The following is a 7,301-nucleotide window of genomic DNA, read 5'->3' as shown; positions in this document are numbered from 1 at the left end:
AGCCTCGCTGCCGGCGGCGGCCACCTCCGGGCTGCTTCCCCCCTCACGGCTCCCCCCCGGCCCGCGCCGCCGAGAGGCCGCGGCGTGCGGGGCGGGCAGAGCGCAGGGGCTGCAGTGGCCGGCTGGCTGCTGCTGCTTCTCCCTCCTCCTGCCGGCGCCTCATGTGCCCTCCTCCTCCCGGGACTCTGCTGTCAGGTCGCCGCCGCCGCTCCAGCTCCCCGCTCTCCAGCGGCGCCCGGGGACCGCTGCGAACCCCTCCGGCCGGGCGGCAGCGCACGTGCGGCGGTCGCCGGGCGCTCTCCGCCGCCGCTGCCGGGCGCGCGCGGGGCTCCTGCGGCCGCGCAGCCTCCTCAGGAGGCGGGGCGGCGCGGACACCTCGGGGCTGCGGCGCCGCCCGCCGCCGGCGGGGCAGCAGGAAGGGGCGGGAGGCAGGGAACGCCGCCGGCGGCCACCTCGGCGGCCGCTGGCTCGGTAGTCGCAGCGCTCCCTTTCCCGCCCCCCGGAGGCCATTACCTCATGGCCCAGCCCTGCCGCGGAGGAGGGGCCGAGCGTCGCCCGGCAACCGGCCCCTGCCGCGGGACGGGCTGGGCCAGCCGGGGCGAGGATGTCCGCGGGTGGCGGGAGAGTTTGGCGGCGTGCGGAGCAGCCCGAGCGCGGCCGCGGGCAGCGCTGCCCGCCGCTGCTCCCACAGCTCCCGGGACACGCACAGCCCACCTGGGCTGGCTCGGGAGGCGGAGAGGGCAAGAATGATTACAGGATGTGTTAAACAGCAGAAAATCCTCAAAGGAAGTATTTGCTATGAATGCCCCATATTCAGGGAAATGTCTCAAGTCCTTTTCCACTCTTTTTGGGGGTGCCCCGCGCCAGGACAAGGAGCAATGGCCATAAACTAAATCACAGGAAGTTTCAACTCAACGTGAGGAGGAACTTCTTTACATTGAGGGTGGCAGAGCACTGAACAGGCTGCCCAGGGAGGGCGTGGAATCTCCCTCACTGGAGACATTCAAAACCCTCCTGGATGTGTTCCTGTGTAACCTGCTCTTGCTCACCTTGCCTTGGCAGGGGGTTGGACAAGATGATCTACAGAGGTCCCTTCCAAACCTATCCTGTGATAAATGTAATAATTATGGGGAAAAAAAAGGGGGGGAGAAACCCAGAACAAATCAGGACTTCATATATTTGTAGCTCACAGAACTATTTATTGGAGGAAGGTTTGACTGTTTTTGTCCACTGGCAAGGGAGGAATAGAACTGCGTTCAAGGTCACAGCTGGTACGACAAAAAAAAAAAAAAAAGTTGCAGTCATGCTGGTGGTGACAGGATTCCAGAAGCATGGAATAACCTCCAGAGAGTGTAAATGAATTCAGAGCTTGACCCCGAATAACCCATAGAAAGAAATGATCCAGCCCTTCACAGATGCAAACAAAGAGAATCCCTGATGGGAATGTATGCTTTTGAGTGGCAGAAAAGAGAGGAGAAATATTGCAAAGGGCAACAGGATTCTCAGGCAGCCGCCTTCTGAGCAGGCGTGTCTACAGAGCAAATCCCCTGCTAGTGATGTAAATGGGGCATGTGAGTCAACCTAAAAGCTTGCTGCTGCTGCCAAAAGGAGCAGGCTGCTCTCCCCACTTCTCCAGTGGAGGACCCAGGTACTCCTGGTTTTCCCAAGGGCTGGTTCTGCTTCTTAGTGAGTGACTCAGTTTACTAACCTCACACAGAACTAACTTTATTTTTTCCTTGTTGGTTTTCTGCCCTGTTACTGAACTGAACTGATTCACCCTAACATCACAGAATTATGGAGTAAGCACAGAAGATGAGTTGAAACCATTAGTCTGGGAGGAAAGGGACCCACCCCTCTGGTAAACTTGCACTCTTAAATCATCTCAGTAGTCTCATCTAAATCCTCCCTAAAATAAAAAGTTCACGTTACTGCTAAGAAGTCTAACAAAAAGGTTGGTGCCTTCCACTTCTCACCCTTAGCTGAGTCCTCCCATTGCTTCCTTTGTGTTAAACCTTGAATACGTGTGACCCTTGGCAGTGAGCACGTTAAATCAGGAGGCTTTAAAAAAGGGTTGTTTTCTGATTAATAGTGAAACAGCTAACTCTGAAGTCAGATGAGTGACAGAGGTTGCACAAGAGAGGAAACAAGACTGCAAGGTTGCAAAAGATGGATGGAGCCCCAAAGCAGCAGCTGGGAACTTATTATAATGTGTAACATAAGGCCCAGAAAGCAGTGAGGACTAATGGTCTGTACAGTGAAGGAGAAGTAATTTTGCGGAACAAAAGTTTTCTCTGTGCTTTACATACTATAAATGAGAAGCAGAGTGGTAAAAAAAAAGAAAAAAGCTTTCAGTGCCAGAAAAACAGGGGAAGACACAGAACAGAAGCACCTTGGAATCCAGCCCAGGAAGAAAATCAAATGCTGAGGGAAAAAAAAAAAAAGAAAAAAAAAAAGAGAGAAGGCAGAGGAAAAACCAGGAAGTAGAAAAGTGAATATTCGCACCAAACACAGCAAGAAACAAGTGTGCATGGTTGTAGGTTTCTTATTGAGAAGAACCAATTGACCTGTCACGTCTGTAAGGAACAAGGATTTGAGATGTACTGCTGAGACTGAAAAGACTTGTTAAAGTGAGCAGAAGTCCTTCACAGTGGGAGAAATGGCAATGACACACACTATTTACACTCCAACACAGTATGTAGAAAAGAGAACTTGGGACTATGGGGTTGCCAAGCCCTTGCATGCTAGGTGTGCATCTGTACACTGGTCATATGGCATGGTAACAATTGTTTGGTAGTGCTGTGCCAAATCCTCCTGATGATTTTTTGGTCTTGTGGTGCTATGGTGCACATAAGCATACTCCACTGCATACTCCACACCAGCTCAGTTTATCCACCTAATAATTCCAAAGCTGGCAATTGATGCAGTAACCAAATACTTGCAAAAAGTTTCCTAGATTTCTCTGCTCTCCTTCTGTTTTCATTATCTTTTCCATTTTCTCTCTCTTCTTGATTTATCATATATGATATTATCATCACATGATATTTTCATATTCATTCTCAATTTTGCTTCCTTGATTACGTCTCTAGAAGAGACTTTATTTCCACCCTGCTAAAATACAGGACCTTTCAAACGTACTTTTCAGCAAGCATGCTGTTGTTTTTCATGTAATCCTCACCATTCACTGTCTGTAGAACCTCCTTTATAGGCCCTGTAGAGTAATCAAAGAATACAATAAAAGCTTTAAAAGCATTTGAAACCAGTTTAAGAAATGTCTGATTAGTTTGCCAGCTGAAGACTCCAATTGCAGCTGCAACTGTGGGACAAACGATTTTAATCTCAGAGAACAAACTAATTCCAGTGGGCATTAACGAGTGTTTGGAGAGAAAAAAAAAAGTCTCTAAAACATACCCTGGGTTTCTGAATAGCTGCCATGGAGTTAAGAAGAAAGGAGTTGCAGTGCTTTCTCTTTTTGTTCTTCCTGCTGTTACCTGGTGTTGCTGGCCCCATTTCTCACACTTTTATGTCAGTGTGAACTAAGTAATGCTGCAAATTCATTAAAAATATCTATCAAGTGTCCACATAACACTGCCTTTACAACACAGTTTCTTGTTTAAATGGTGCTTTTTTGTAAGGCTGTCATTGCTTTTACCTGAATCCGTATCAAAACACACAGATTCTTGCCAGTTGTCTCACAGAGCACGTGAAAATTAAAAATGTAAGTACTTTTGACTGATTTTTTCTTGGTGGATGTTTGGGGGTTTTGTTTGTTTATTTGTTTTGTTTTACAGGATGTTATTCAATGCTACTTATGCTGGAAGAATTAAATCAGCAGAAAAGCTTTTCTTGTTCAGAGCTTTGTACTTCTTTTAGCTAGCATCAGGCAGCACCAATGCCTTCCCCTTCTACAGCTGCATCTCTGCTGGAAATTTCTTTCCTGTATAGGGGCTGCATCCTTCAGAATTATGGAATTGGCCTAAAGCATTATTGTGACTGTGACCTAAGGAGAGCTGATGCTGATTTGAGCAAAACCACATGGAAAATGAGAGGCTAAATAAAAATAAAATTAAAAAGTAACTTTATGGACCAGCTAAAGCATAAACACAAGCTGAGGAAAGAAATAAAATGAAGATGAAAAGATTTTAAGGAGAAAACTCATAAAAATTTTCTTCATAGTGGATCATAAATAATAATTATAGCAAAAGAAGCATTATTCCAGATCTTACAGTTTGAGAGAAAAAAAAATGGAGGCAAACAGTGACTCAGAGGATGGGGTTTTGCACATATTTTGCATTAATGAGATGCAAGCTGGAATAAATAGTTTGTAAAGCTCAGATTAGCATTATAAGTGAAGTCAAGTACACAAACAAAGAGGAAATGAAATGCTAGATAGTGGGATAATGATAAATGTGCCAGGCACACGTTTTGCAAGAAAAGGAAAAAACACATGTAAGTAATCAAGCAAAGTCAAATGAAAATTACACCATGGAATGAGGATAATACTTCTGACATTGTGAATTTTAATCAGAAAGCAAAAGATTTTCTGAGTATACAGTCTGAATCGTCAGAATATGCAACATAAAAGCCACTGCTTGCTGCTGAAACAGTGAATTTGTATATGTGATAAAGAAGCATGAATCTTGTGTGAGTACAAACTGCTGGATGTACTTGAAGAAAATGGGATGTTCTCCTGCCATGTTACACCTAGAACAGATGAAAATAATTCAACCAGCATAACATGCTTTACACACTATCTATTGCTTTAGAACAAGAAATGGTTTGATTATTGAAATACACACAAAAATAAATAATTTTACATAATCTCAAAATTACATAAGCAGAATGGTAGTCACTGAAAAAAACAAAATATTAACAAGTCCTCTTGTGCTTCCCTGTCTCAGCAAGACAGTCGTCATCATCTTATTTTGGAAGCCAGCAAGTAGGCTTAGGTGTTGAGAATGCTGTTAGTAGTGAACCTTTCAGCAGAAGAGTATCAGCTCTGCCAGCCAGGCTCACAAAGCCAGTATCAAAGCTGATTATACTCAGGAATGTGATATGAGAAATGCCTGGCAGAAACTGTGTAATCCATTGCAATTAACCCCATCTCCATAGCAGTTAATACATACAAACAAACAAACAAACAGACAAACAAAAAGGAAGTTGGTCCTGACTGCAGTATCATATACAGAGCAGTTGTTGATTTCCCAGGGAAACCCAATTATTTTGGGAAGGTAAAAATACCTGGTAATATGCCAACCTTTAAAGGTATTAATTTAGAGAGTATTAAAATTTTCAGCATATCTCACATCTCTTTCCAACCTTAGGCATATGCAAAGCACTGAGACCATAAGAGAGAAAGAGGAAGCACAAGCATGGCATACATGTAGTATTGGAGACCTTGTGAGTTGATCCAGTGAGGTGAGGTTTGGAGCCTTTTTATCTTACAAGAAGCCACTAGTAGTTTTTTTGCCTCACCAGTGAGGCAAAACTTTGAACTACCGCCTCACCGGTGAGACAAATTTTGAAACATTATTTCAAAACACAAACTGTTTGTAATAATGTTTCAAAAGTGTAAAGGACAACGCTTTGTTTGAGAAAACAAATTTTCAAACAAGAATCCAAGAAAGCACCTAAGAATTTGAAAAGTCATTGTTATTTCCAAATATCAGAAATATATGATACTAAAACAGTAACATTTGAATTTATTTAATGAATTTGAGCTGGACCAGTAAGTACAACAGACTTGTACCAGAAAACCAAGGCGACAAAATCATAGTATCATATCAAAATGATATCATAATCACATATTAATGTTACCACAGAAATACAAAAATAAAGAACAAAGTTTCACTCAAACAGTAAAAATATGTGCCAGTTTCAAGAGGACATTAGAAAACAATCTGAAAATAAAAAGTACAATATAAAGATGTGCCCATGTACACCAATCTGCCAAAAAAGGTCAAACACCAGAAAAGTGGCTCTGTGCACTTCCCAGGAATGACAGCACTGTCAAGCAAATGGAACATAAGAATATTTTATTTGAGCAACTGAATCATCATACCCTAGATGCCGAGAATAGAAATTCTCTTGAGAATGGGGTCAGTCTGGAATGGAAATAAACACCGTGTACTAACAAGATGGGATAGAGCATGAGTAATCATGATATCTGAAAAAGAAAGAAAAGCTAGTACATATGGCGAAATAAAACAACTGTATAGCATTTTCAACAGGCATTAGAGCACACTGAAGAACATGTCTTACAAAACATGGAAACACATGTTAAAATTAAAGGCTACTGGTCAGACTTTTGAGAACCAGGCAAAATGTCAGAGGCTTACGCAGTACCCATTGAGGGTAGAGCAGTGAAGTGTTTAAGCATGCCTGAACTATGTGCTTGCAATCACGAGATCTCAGTTTGCCTTAAATTAGATCATATATTTATTTGAGAACAAGAATTTGATTACATCTGACTGTCCCATCTAATAGCCAGGCAAATAGCAAGGCTGAGTTTGCTGCACAAATTGCTAAGAGTATTGAAATGGTGCAAACAAGACAGAGAATATTTTGCATTCCGTTCTTGAATGCTGAAAATATTTCCATAGAAAAGTTCACTGCAGTTGAGTACAATGCTTGAAATCATGTTAAGTAACAGGATAAAGGAGTAAGAGACTGAAACAATAACTAAAAGGCCAAAGATAAGAATCTTTTAATTACCACCCTGATCTGTATTTGTAATACTTTATTTCTGCAAGATTACTCTCATACCTGAAGCAACATGTTTGAAGAGAGAATCCTCCATTCTTTCACCAAATCAAAGGGAAAATTCCCCATCTGGAGTATATTGAAACTGTGTACCCAGGTTGTAAAAAACATGCAGACATGTAATGAAATATGTATCAACAATAAAAAAGTGCCTATAGTTCCCAACAAGGAGGAGTTGGAAAAAAAGGTGATAAAAGTCAACATGTCTCCTTATGTTTGCCTTTAATTATACTGAAATATTTTTCATCATGGAGACATTTAATTTCAAAAGCTATAAATCTCTGATTCAAGTGTTACTAAACTTTTTAAAATGTTTGTTTTAGTATGTTTCTCTCGCTCTATTTTGTAGTGCTATTGCCACTATTATATGAAGATTTCAGCAGACTTCATTTATGTTAAAGTTCATGTAACCTCACTCCCCCAAAATGGGGTATTTACCCCCTTTGCAGAAAAACAGTCTTAACCTGGACTAATTTAACAGAAAGTGTAGATAGGATGAAAAATGAGAAATCTGGAAGAAAAGACAGTAACTTGATAGTTAT

The sequence above is a fragment of the Passer montanus genome, unplaced genomic scaffold (genome assembly GCF_014805655.1).
Source record: "Passer montanus isolate IOZ18808 unplaced genomic scaffold, ASM1480565v1 scaffold32, whole genome shotgun sequence".
NCBI lineage: Eukaryota > Metazoa > Chordata > Aves > Passeriformes > Passeridae > Passer > Passer montanus.
Note: the sequence above shows the minus strand (reverse complement) of the source record.